We start from the raw sequence: 12,717 nt of genomic DNA on the forward strand, positions 1-12,717 counted from the left end.
ATGAAGGAATCTCAGCTAAAGCATCCATGACAGATGGCCATCCAACCTCTGCTTCAACCTCTCCAAGGAAGGAGAGCCCACCACCTCTCGTGGGAGTCCATTCCACTGCCGAACAGCTCTTACTGTAAGAAAGTTCTTCCTGGTATTTAATTGGAATCTCTTGAAGCCGTGGGTTTGAGTCCTGCCCTCCAGAGCAGTAGAAAACAAGCCTGCTCTATCCTCAGATATTTGAAGACTCCAACTGTGAGTGTCTGGAGGCGGTTGGTGGATGGATGGCAGCTAATGAACTGAGGTTGAATCCTGACAAGACAGAAGTACTGTTCTTGGGGGACAGGGGGTGGGCTGGTGTGGGGGGCTCTCTGGTCCTGAATGGGGTAACTGTGCCCCCTGAAGGACCAGGTGTGCAGCCTGGGAGTCATTTTGGACTCACAGCTGTCCATGGAGGCGCAGGTCATTTCTGTGTCCAGGGCAGCTGTCTCCCAGCTCCGTCTGGTATGCAGGCTGAGACCCTACCTGTCCGCAGACTGTCTCGCCAGAGTGGTGCATGCTCTGGTTATCTCCCGCTTGGACTACTGCAATGCGCTCTATGTGGGGCTACCTTTGAAGGTGACTCAGAAACTGCAATTCATCCAGAATGCGGCAGCTAGACTGGTGACTGGGAGCGGCCACCGAGACCATATAACACCAGTCCTGAAAGACCTACATTGGCTCCCAGTACGTTTCTGAGCACAATTCAAAGTGTTGATGCTGACCTTTAAAGCCCTAAACAGCCTCAGTCCTGTATACCTGCAGGAGCATCTCCACCCCCATCATTCTGCCCAGACACTGAGGTCCAGCGCCAAGGGCCTTCTGGCGGTTCCCTCACTGCGAGAAGCAAAGTTACAGGGAACCAGGCAGAGGGCCTTCTTGGTAGTGGCACCCACCCTGTGGAATGCCCTCCTAGCAGATGTCAAGGAAATAAACAACTATTTTACTTTTAAAAGATAACTGAAGGTGGCCCTGTTTAGGGAAGTTTTTAATGTCTGATGCTGGATTGTTTTTAATATTCGGTTGGAAGCTGCCCAGAGTGGCTGGGGAAACCCAGCCAGATGGGCGGGGTATAAATAATATATTATTATAGCTCCCACCAGCCCCAATGGTCAAGGATGAAGGAGGGCATAGTCTAATGATGTGTGCAGGGCTACAGATGATGGATGCAGCCATTCCCTACCGCGCAAATTCACATCTCTATTGTGTTCTCTGGATGTGAGCATGTAACGGGAGTCAGATGAGGTGGCGGTGGCATATGGAATAGGCCCGGCTTTCATCACGAGAGACTTTAAAGGAATGCCCAGCGCAATCCCATTGAAACTGCATTGCACCGCACAAGATGCTAATGATGAACATATTTCATTGTTGTGCTTAATTCAGCCGCTAGATGGCCCTGTGGACTTTTCAGATTTTCTGATGATACGTTTTGTGTTGCAGGGAGCTCATAAATAGGCAGTGTTTGGTCCGGACTTCAAGGTGCCCTGAATTCCCAACCCCACACAGTATTCTTCCACTCGAAGTAGATTCAGATCCTCATTCATTTTCACCTCCAAATCATGATTAATTTTTTTAAAAAACTTTATTGGCTCAGCCATAAGGCGGCGGTTCTTACATGCTGCTCCAAAAGAACTCGGTTTTATTTGCTTCTCCTTAGTGAAAAGCAGAGACATCACCTTACCAACAAAGGTCCGTATACAGTGGTGCCCCGCAAGACGAATGCCTTGCAAGACGGAAAACTCGCTAGACGAAAGAGTTTTCCGTTTTGGAGGTGCTTCGCAAAACGAATTTCCTATGGGCTTGCTTCGCAAGACAACAATGTCTTGCGAGTTCCTGCTGGTTTTTTTTCCCTCCCCCCCCTTTTCTAAGCCACTAAGCCGCTTATCAGCTGATCCGATCAGCAGATAAGCCGCTAAAAGCCGCTAATAGCGCTAATCTGCTAATCCGTCAATGGGCTTGCTTCGCAAGACGAAAAAACCGCTAGACGAAGAGAATCACAGAACGGATTCTTTTCGTCTTGCGAGGCACCACTGTAGTTAAAGCCATGGTTTTCCCAGTAGTGATGTATGGAAGTGAGAGCTGGACCATAAAGAAGGCTGATCGCCGAAGAATTGATGCTTTTGAATTATGGTGCTGGAGGAGACTCTTGAGAGTCCCATGGACTGCAAGAAGATCAAACCGATCCATTCTGAAGGAAATCAGCCCTGAGTGCTCACTGGAAGGACAGATCGTGAAGCTGAGGCTCCAAGACTTTGGCCACCTCATGAGAAGAGAAGACTCCCTGGAAAAGACCCTGATGTTGGGAAAGATGGAGGGCACAAGGAGAAGGGGACGACAGAGGACGAGATGGTTGGACAGTGTTCTCGAAGCTACCAGCATGAGTTTGACCAAACTGCGGGAGGCAGTGGAAGACAGGAGTGCCTGGTGTGCTCTGGTCCATGGGGTCACGAAGAGTCGGACACGACTAAACAACAACAACAACAGTGAAAATAGTAGCAACGGTGGGTCACCTTTCCTGCAGACAGCTTGCCCTCCATACTGCAACTTCTCCAGCAACATGCATCTAAAGCAGAGGATGTTTTTGGCCTTGTTTGCAAGTCTGCATAAGATACCAAGCGATGGAGACCACCAGGCAATGAACAGCATTCCATTTTATTTCTCCACATTTTCCAGAACAGAGATAGGGAATCTTCAAGCACAGAGGTCAAATGTATCCCCTTCAAGTGTCCCAATTTTCCAGAGACAGTCCTGGAATTACAGAAGCCATCGTGGTTTCTGATTTGATCCCAGAACGTCCGGCTTTTCCTCTCCATGTTTCGCTGAACAATTGAAAATGTGTGTGTGTGTGGGTGGGTGGGTGCAAAAATGGAGCCCTGTTTCTCCTTAAAAATAAATATCTCCCCCAAATGGAGGAAACAGTGAAGCTGCAACATGAAACCCTTCCTATTATTTTGAAGGGAAATATTTATTCCTTTACAGTCGTACCTTGGTTGTCGAACGCCTTGGTACTCGCACGTTTTGGCTCCCGAACGCCGCAAACCCGGAAGTGAGTGTTCTGGTTTGCAAACGTTCTTTGGAACCTGAACATCTGACATGGCTTCCAGTTGAGTGCAAGAAGCTCCTGCAGCCAATCGGAAGCCATGCCTTGGTTTCCGAATGTTTTCGGAAGCTGAACAGACTTCTGGAACGGATTCCATTTGAGAACCAAGGTACGACTGTATTGTAAATGGAGCCTTGCACTGAAAGCCTTTACATATCTACTCAGAAGTAAGTCCCACTGTATTCAATGGAGCTTACTCCCAGGTAACTGGGTAAAGACTGTACAGCTTTAAACTGCAATCCTAATTAATTTTTCCTCAGAACTAAATCCCATTGAGTATAATAGAATTTACTCTCTGGTATGTTCCTGATCATTTTCACAGTTTCCATTATTATTATTATTATTACCGGCCTTTTCCCCTGATGGAGACTCAAAGGGAGCTTACAGCTAAAATTCCATTTCATTCCATTTACCTGCTGGATCTCTCAGCGGCGTTTGATACCATCGACCATAGCATCCTTCTGGACCGTCTTGAGGGGCTGGGAGCTGGGGGCACTGTCATACAGTGGTTCCGCTCCTTCCTCCTGGGCCGTGTTCAGAAAGTGATGGTGGGGGATGAGTGTTCAGACCCCTGGGCTCTCACTTGTGGGGTGCCTCAGGGTTCTGTCCTCTCCCCCATGCTTTTCAACATTTATATGCAGCCGCTGGGAGAGATCATCAGGAGGTTTGGGCTGGGTGTTCATCAGTATGCGGATGATACCCAGCTCTACCTCTCTTTTAAATCAGAACCAGTGAAGGCGGTGAAGGTCCTGTGTGAGTGTCTGGAGGCGGTTGGAGGATGGATGGCGGCTAACAGATTGAGGTTGAATCCTGACAAGACAGAAGTACTGTTTTGGGGGGACAGGAGGCGGGCAGGTGTGGAGGATTCCCTGGTCCTGAATGGGGTAACTGTGCCCCTGAAGGACCAGGTGTGCAGCCTGGGAGTCATTTTGGACTCACAGCTGTCCATGGAGGCACAGGTCAAATCTGTGTCCAGGGCAGCTGTTTACCAGCTCCATCTGGTACGTAGGCTGAGACCCTATCTGCCTGCGGACTGTCTCGCCAGAGTGGTGCATGCTCTGGTTATCTCCCGCTTGGACTACTGCAATGCACTCTACGTGGGGCTACCTTTGAAGGTGACTCGGAAACTACAATTAATCCAGAATGCGGCAGCTAGACTGGTGACTGGGGGCAGCCGCCGAGACCATATAACACCGGTCTTGAAAGACCTACATTGGCTCCCAGTACATTTCCGAGCACAATTCAAAGTGTTGGTGCTGACCTTTAAAGCCCTAAATGGCCTCGGTCCAGTATACCTGAAGGAGTGTCTCTACCCCCATCATTCTGCCCGGACGCTGAGGTCCAGCGCCGAGGGCCTTCTGGCTGTTCCCTCATTGCGAGAAGCAAAGCTACAGGGAACCAGGTAGAGGGCCTTCTCGGTAGTGGCGCCCGCCCTGTGGTACGCCCTTCCAGCAGATCTCAATTGATAAACAACTACCTGACATTCAGAAGACATCTTAAGGGAAGTTCAGGGAAGTTTTTAACGTGTGATATTTTACTGTATTTTTGGTTTCTATGGAAACCGCCCAGAGTGGCTGGGGTATAAATTATTATTATTATTATTATTATTATTATTATTATTACCTGCTGAAGGTGTGGTACACGATCCTTTCCCTCGTACATTTTTATTTATTTATAACAGTTCTGTGAGGTAGGTTCAGCAGAGAGGTCCCAGCTGATGGGAGCTGTAGTTCAAAAACATTTGGGGGGGCACTAGGTTGGTGAAGGCTTGCCTAGAACATCACCCCAGCAAGACTATAGGCCGACGGCAGAGGTTCAGTCCCTGGCACCCCCACATAGGAGAAGGAATATGGCTTCCTTCCTAAAACCCTGGTGAGTGGAGAGCTAGGTGGACCAAATCTCTCCGTTTAAGGCTGCTGCCTATGTTCTCTTCAGTGTGTGGTAGGCAGGAGCAGAGCAAGGTGGGTGAGGACCACCCCGGTGTCATCTCTGAGGGGGGTGGCATTCGGCACGCCCACGACTCCCACCTACTGTGAGCCGTTGGGGGAAGGGGGGTTAGTTTCACCGCTTTTTGCCACTTCATTTTGACAGCCGCGCGATCCTGGGCTGCTGGAGGAGTCATGCAAAACAACGACAACAAACCTATGGTTTACGTGAAACATACTCAATGAACACACAAGACATAACCGGCTGTACTTTTGAATAAATAAGGTATGCTATTCATTGTATCAAATTGTAGATTACAAAGGAAGTCTCATAAAGTTCAACGAAAAAAGCAGAAGACCCAGTGGATGAGTTCATTCTCTAGTCAATTCATGCATAAGGTCCGTACATGTAAAAGTATCTATTCCACCTATCTGTTCGAAGAGTCCAATAATCCACATGAAGTCTTCATCTGTAGAACAGGGTCTACTATGCTATAAGATCCACTATCCTGTAATATTACATAGGAGCCTGTTCTACAGGTGAAGCCTAGGATGCTGAAGCAAGGCTAATATCCTGGAAATCCTTGTCTTAGACTCTGTGTAAGGATTCTGTGGAACTGTAACAACCCCTTATGTGGAATGAACTGATCCACTGGGTCTTCTGCTTTTTCGTTGAACTTTATGAGACTTCTGTTGTCATCTACAATTTGATACAATGAATTGTTGTTGTTTAGTCGTTTAGTCGTGTCTGACTCTTCGTGACCCCATGGACCAGAGCACGCCAGGCACTCCTGTCTTCCACTGCCTCCCGCAGTTTGGTCAAACTCATGTTAGTAGCTTCGAGAAGACTGTCCAGCCATCTCGTCCTCTGTCGCCCTTCTCCTTGTGCCCTCCATCTTTCCCAACAGGGAGTCTTCCTTTTCCAGGGAGTCTTCTCTTCTCATGAGGTGGCCAAAGTATTGGAGCCTCAGCTTCAGGATCTGTCCTTCCAGTGAGCACTCAGGGCTGATTTCCTTAAGAATGGCAAGGTTTGATCTTCTTGCAGTCCATGGGACTCTCAAGAGTCTCCTCCAGCACCAGAATTCAAAAGCATCAATTCTTCGGCGATCAGTCTTCTTTATGGTCCAGCTCTCACTTCCATACATCACTACTGGGAAAGCCATAGCTTTAACTATATGGACCTTTGTCGGCAAGGTGATGTCTCTGCTTTGACACAATGAATAGTATACCTTATTTATTCAAAAGTACAGCTGGTTACGTCTTGTGTGTTCATGGAGGAGTCATGCAGGCAGGGAAGGGATGGGAAGGAGGCAGGAGAGCAAACAAGTAGAGGGTGGAGGAAAGGAGAGAAGCAGAAGCTCTCTCCACTCAGGACACAAACCCTACAACCCTAAAAAAAAGCCTTCCTCCTTGCAATGACAATGGGTAGATCACGGCCAATCTTTTAATACTGTGAGTAGATCGCAGTCTCTTGAGAGTCCAACTAGATTTCAGTGGGGGGGGGAGGTGACAAGAAATTTTCCACACCGGGTACCACCTGACCTTGCTATGCCACTGGTGGTAGGACTCCCTGGGAGACAGGTGACTGTGGAAAAAATACCCTGAGAGAAGGAAGTTTGAAAACCCCCAAGTGAATGAATCTCTATGTCTCAATCATGTTCATTCCCCTTCTACCATATTGGCCCAAATATAAGACGCACCCGCAAATAAGCTTTAAAATTCAGGGGGCGGGGAGAGAGAGAGAGAGAAAGACAATACCCGAATATAAGCTGCTCCCTTAAAATTCTGCAGGCACTCACACCCGTAAATGGCAAATGTAGAAGAAAATCTTATGGGTACTAGAGAGGACCCGCAAATGGGTTAAACACCTGTTCGTAGCACCGTAAATGCAAATGAAAAATCAACACTGCACTGTAAAATACAGGGAAAGTGATGAATGACATTAGAATTGACTGCACAACAGTCTCAAGCTCACAAATCGGCAATAAAACATTTTTTGGGTCCTTATGTCTGTTTCAGCGGTGTTGTCGTAAAAGCCAATTTTTGTAAGGTCGCAAATTTAAGCCTCACTTTAACTTTTTACGGTTGGAATTTTTTTTTGGGGGGGGGGGGAGTGCAGCTTATATTCGGGCCAATACGCTACTCAGGTAACAATGAATTGGTCTGTTCCTCCATGTCACTCAGATTTCGGTTCCCGGAGAAGGGAAGTGCTCCGAAAGATGCTGCTTATGCATCTGGAGCTTTTAGTATTTCTCCATCAGCCTGATTTGGGTTGATACATTAAGCCTCTGGAAGTTTAATTGGATTCACCCTACTCTTCATTGACCATCAACGTCAATACCAATTGCCTGAAGTCTCTTGGTATAGACGTAATTGTCGGGCAGTTGCTCACCGCATGCTGACTTCGCAGCTTCGAACAACAAACTCACGTCTCCCATGCGGCTTACAGAAGATCACACCCGGAGGCCACGTTATTCATCCGCAATACCCCACGCCGTGCAAAGCAGTTACAGTCAAGGATCAGAACCTCCACTTTACCCAAGAAACCGGTGAATAAGAGAGAAAATCCTCAGTTGGGGGTCAAGCACCATCAAGTGACAACTATCAGATACAAATGGGCGATGGAAGTGTAGTGGTTAAAAGTTTTGGGTCGGGTCCTGTGAGACAGGGTTCAAATCTCCCCATTTGGCCATGGAGCTCATTGAGTGGCCTTGGGCCACTCACTGTCTCTTAGCTGAACCTACCTTGCAAGGTAGTTGAGAGGGTAAAAAGGGAAGAAGGAGAACCATTGACAACAATGTAATAATTTATATTATATCTGGAGCAGATCATTAAGCAAACAGTCTGTGAGCACCTAGAAAGGAATGCTGTGATCACCAATAGTCAGCATGGATTTCTGAAAAATAAGTCATGTCAGACTAACCTGATCTCGTTTTTTGACAGAATTACAAGCCTGGTAGATGAAGGGAATGCAGTGGATGTAGCCTACCTTGATTTCAGCAAGGCATTTGACAAGGTGCCCCATGATATTCTTGTAAAGAAGCTGGTAAAATGCGGTCTTGACTATGCTACCACTCAGTGGCTTTGTAAATGGCTAACTGACCGAACCCAAAGGGTGCTCATCAATGGTTCCTCTTCATCCTGGAGAAGAGTGACTAGTGGGGTGCCACAGGGTTCTGTCTTGGGCCCGGTCTTATTCAACATCTTTATCAACGACTTGGATGATGGACTCAAGGGCATCCCGATCAAATTTGCAGATGACACCAAACTGGGAGGGGTGGCTAACACCCCAGAGGACAGGATCACACTTCAAAACGACCTTGACAGATTAGAGAACTGGGCCAAAACAAACAAGATGAATTTTAACAGGGAGAAATGTAAAGTATTGCACTTGGGCAAAAAAAATGAGAGGCACAAATACAAGACGGGTGACACTTGGCTTGAGAGCAGTACATGTGAAAAGGATCTAGGAGTCTTGGTTGACCACAAACTTGACATGAGCCAACAGTGTGACGCGGCAGCTAAAAAAGCCAATGCAATTCTGGGCTACATCAATAGGAGTATAGCATCTAGATCAAGGGAAGTAATAGCACCACTGTATTCTGCTCTGGTCAGACCTCACCTGGAGTACTGTGTCCAGTTCTGGGCACCACAGTTCAAGAAGGACACTGACAAACTGGAACGTGTCCAGAGGAGGGCAACCAAAATGGTCAAAGGCCTGGAAACGATGCCTTATGAGGAACGGCTAAGGGAGCTGGGCATGTTTAGCCTGGAGAAGAGGAGGTTAAGGGGTGATATGATAGCCATGTTCAAATATATAAAAGGATGTCACATAGAGGAGGGAGAAAGGTTGTTTTCTGCTGCTCCAGAGAAGCGGACACGGAGCAATGGATCCAAACTACAAGAAAGAAGATTCCACCTAAACATTAGGAAGAACTTCCTGACAGTAAGAGCTGTTCGACAGTGGGATTTGCTGCCTAGGAGTGTGGTGGAGTCTCCTGCTTTGGAGGTCTTTAAGCAGAGGCTTGACAACCATATGTCAGGAGTGCTCTGATGGTGTTTCCTGCTTGGCAGGGGGTTGGACTCGATGGCCCTTGTGGTCTCTTCCAACTCTAGGATTCTATGATTCTATGATTCTATTCTAATCTTTTTTAAAACACATGATTATCATATGACTTAGTTGTGACTCCTGCATTGCAGGGGGTTGGACTAGATGACACCTGAGTCCCTTCCAACGCTACAGTTCCATGATTCTGTGAGTCAAGGGTGCACAAGGTGCCCAACATAATGACAATGTAATAATAATTTATATGCTGCCCATATGACTGGGTGGCCCCAGCCACTCTGGGCAGCTTTCAACAAATGAAAACATCAAACACAGGAAGGAGGAGGAGAAGAAGAAGAGTTTGGATTTGATATCTCGCTTTATCACTCCCCTTCAGGAGTCTCAAAGCGGCTAACAATCTCCTTTCCTTTCTTCTCCCACAACAAACACTCTGTGAGGTGAGTGGGGCTGAGAGACTTCAAAGAAGTGTGACTAGCCCAAGGTCACCCAGCAGTTGTGTGTGGAGGAGCGGGGAAGCGAACCCAGTTCACCAGATTATGAGTCTACCGTTCTTAACCACTACACCACACTGGCTACATCCATGGCAAGCATCCCTATCACCTCCACCAAGAGTTTTCAGCCCTAGCTGTCCCCCTTAACTTGAAACTGGGGAGAGAGCCAGGGGAACATCCTGGGGTGAAGGAAAGGAATGGCCTGCAGTGGACTTTGGGCTCTCAAATTTCAGCGGTGCCCTGCGTGATGCTAAAATTCAGTGCCACCCGCCTCTCGCACTCCATTACAAAGCATTGTTGCAGTGCCCCCTGCAGTACGGTGCCCATTGGTACCACCCTGGTTCAGGGACCCTAAAACCGCCTCTGCAAAGGCGCCACATGTAAATGTTTGAAACCACTCAACTGTGAGGCATTGGGGAGCAATTTGGAGTGGAGAGGTGGAGAGCAAGCCTTCCCTCTCCCAAGATGCCTCACGCTCTGAAAGACCCCCTCCCGAAGCAGTTTTAATGAGGATGAGGATGCCAGGGTACTGTCACGCTTGCTCAAGACAGAGAGAGTGAGAGCCAGGGACTGCCATCTCCTGTTAAAAGGAACCGGTGACAGTGTGTTATTCAGGTGACAAGTCCTGTGTCATGAGCTACAGATGTGCCTTCATCCCTTTTTGACAAGAAGAACTTGTTTTCGCAAATCTTTCTTAACTCTCAAGGGGTGGGAGGGAGAGAAGAACGACTTCCCTGAAAATAGATAGGCCTGAAGGTCACACACAGCAATATTTCATTGGGTTTGGAACGTCTGAACCTCAAATGGAATGTTCTAGGAAGATGGCCAATATGGGTGGTTGCTGCTGCTGCTGCTGTTTTCAACAGAGCTGGCCGACTTGTGGGCCCCAAGACATTCCTGGACTACAATGAGCAGCAGAAAATCACACAGAGTGAGTTTCTCTTTATTACCAAACAGGATCCACAAAGGAGCGTCAGCCCTAATGAGCACAGCAACTCATCTTTGTCAGGTCTTGCTCCCATGAAGCAGTTGCAGAGACTAAATGTCCCCACCTCCCCAGATTTACCTGTGTCTCCTCCTCTTCAGGGTTTCCCCCCCAAGCAATCTGAGACTATGCTTATGTGAAGTTGACTTCTCCTCCGCCCTCTTCATGCCTCTCCTGGTTTTGGGAGACCAGGGAGGAGGGGAGCTTGTCGCAGCAGGAGGGGGAGACATCCATGCGTCCTCATCAGTCTGACTCATCTCTGCCTCTTGGCCTTGCCTCCCACTATCCTGTTTCTGTTTCTGATTTTGGACTTCTCTCTGCCACAGACTCTCCCTGCTCACTAAGCCCCATTACCTCATCAGTGTGATGGCCTGGGATTCGGACTCAGAGGCTGAACCTGAAGAATCCCAGCCTGCACAAGAGTCCCCGCCTCCAGAACCAGCTGAGCCGGGGCTGGGGCCTGAGCCTGAAGGGTCCTCACCTGTGCTGGATCCTCAGTTGCAGGCATCAGCTGAGTCTGCTCTGGCTCCTGAGGTGATGGAGGACCCATTGCCTGCAGGTGCTCCACTCTCAGCCCCGTCAGGGGAAGAGAAGGTTTCCTCTGGGTCCGGTAACCCTCCAGCCTCTCCTGAGCTGCAGAGGCTCAGGGCAGAGAGGCGGAGGGAAGTAAGTTCCCGCAGGAGGAGTGCTCGTCTCCAGGCCAGGAGAGGTGAGTCACCTGTGGACCGGGGCTGCCCTGTGCCTCAGGGCAGATAAAAGCCAGTCAGCCCCAGTCCCAGGTTGCGGAAGCAACATTGTTGGTAGTCTGTTCCTGCCTGCACCCTGTCCTGCTCTTCTGCCAGAGTTCCTGAGCTTGCCCGACTCCCTGCCTTGGACCCCACCCCACCTTTGACAGACAGCCTCCATACCAGACCCTCGACCTCGGACTGGACTCAGACCTCGCCACACGGTTGACCCTCAGGACCAGCACAATAAAAAAATTCCTTCCAGTAGCACCTTAAAGACCAACTAAGTTAGTTCTTGGTATGAGCTTTCGTGTGCATCCACACTTCTTCAGATACACTGAAACAGAAGTTGCCAGATCCTTCTATATAGTGAGAAGGTGGGGAGGGGTATTACTCAGAAGGGTGGTGGGAATGGGAGATTGGCAGATAGCTGAGATGAGCCTGTTGACGACTCTTAACGACTGCAATAGGTCTTACAGGAAAAGGCAAGGGGTGAGAAGGTGAAAAATGGCTTAGTCATGTATAATGAGATAAGAATCCAATGTCTTTGTTCAGACCAGGTCTCTCCATGGTTTTAAGTTTGGTAATGAGTTGCAATTCAGCAGCTTAGTTGGTCTTTAAGGTGCTACTGGAAGGAATTTTTTTTATTTTGACTATGGCAGACCAACACGGCTACCTATCTGTAACTAGGACCAGCTCAGTCAGCTTCCAGTTCCTCCTATTCCCTGTCTTCTCCCTCTGATCACTCACTGTTGTCCCACCACCAGTCCCTGGACTCTGAGCCTTCTCCCCATGAGGGTCCCCCAGCTAATTCTTCCCACCATTCCTCTGCGTCCAACCAGTCCATAACACACAACTCCCATCATCCCTCACCATGTGCCATGCTCCAGCTGGGACTTATGGGAGTTGTAGTTCAGCCAAAGTTAGATGGCCACAGGTTAGCCACCCCTACTTTTAAAAATAGACAAAGCCACCAAATAATGTGGTGCCTTAGTTCTGGACCAGATTCCTCTTCTTCGTCAAGTTCCTCTTATTCCTTGGACTAGTTTCTATATATTTTGCTTCTTTTTCGTTCCAAGGCTTTGATTGATGTTACCGGAGCCGCCGGCCTCATGGGTAACAAGCCTGCTCATCGCTTTCAAAAGATCCCAGCCGTTGCCATGGAGACTCCAGGCCTGCTGTTGGTTATCAGGGAGGAACTGATAAGAAAAAAAATGTAACACATGTTGGCGATTGTATCTGCGGATCAGTCCCACCTCACCAGCTGTCGGTCGGGATAGAAAATATTACTTTCTTTCATGATTTGCCCTCATCAAGGAAAAGGAAAAAAAAGAGGCCATTGATTCTGGCCTTGTCCTTCGAAAACCGAATTTCGGCCTGGTGTGAACGAACAGCCAA

At 48.3% G+C, this 12,717-nt stretch overlaps 2 protein-coding genes across 7 annotated transcripts in view; both read right to left on the reverse strand.

Moving 5' to 3' along the window:
- GHRHR (growth hormone releasing hormone receptor) overlaps window positions 1-12,717 on the reverse strand; it is a 395,967-nt gene that overhangs the window by 79,564 nt on the left and 303,686 nt on the right. The window lies entirely within an intron of this gene.
- ADCYAP1R1 (ADCYAP receptor type I) overlaps window positions 1-12,717 on the reverse strand; it is a 134,533-nt gene that overhangs the window by 48,774 nt on the left and 73,042 nt on the right. The window lies entirely within an intron of this gene.

This window comes from Podarcis liolepis (assembly GCF_965112155.1).
Source record: "Podarcis liolepis genome assembly, chromosome: 12".
Taxonomy (NCBI): Eukaryota; Metazoa; Chordata; class Lepidosauria; order Squamata; family Lacertidae; genus Podarcis; species Podarcis liolepis.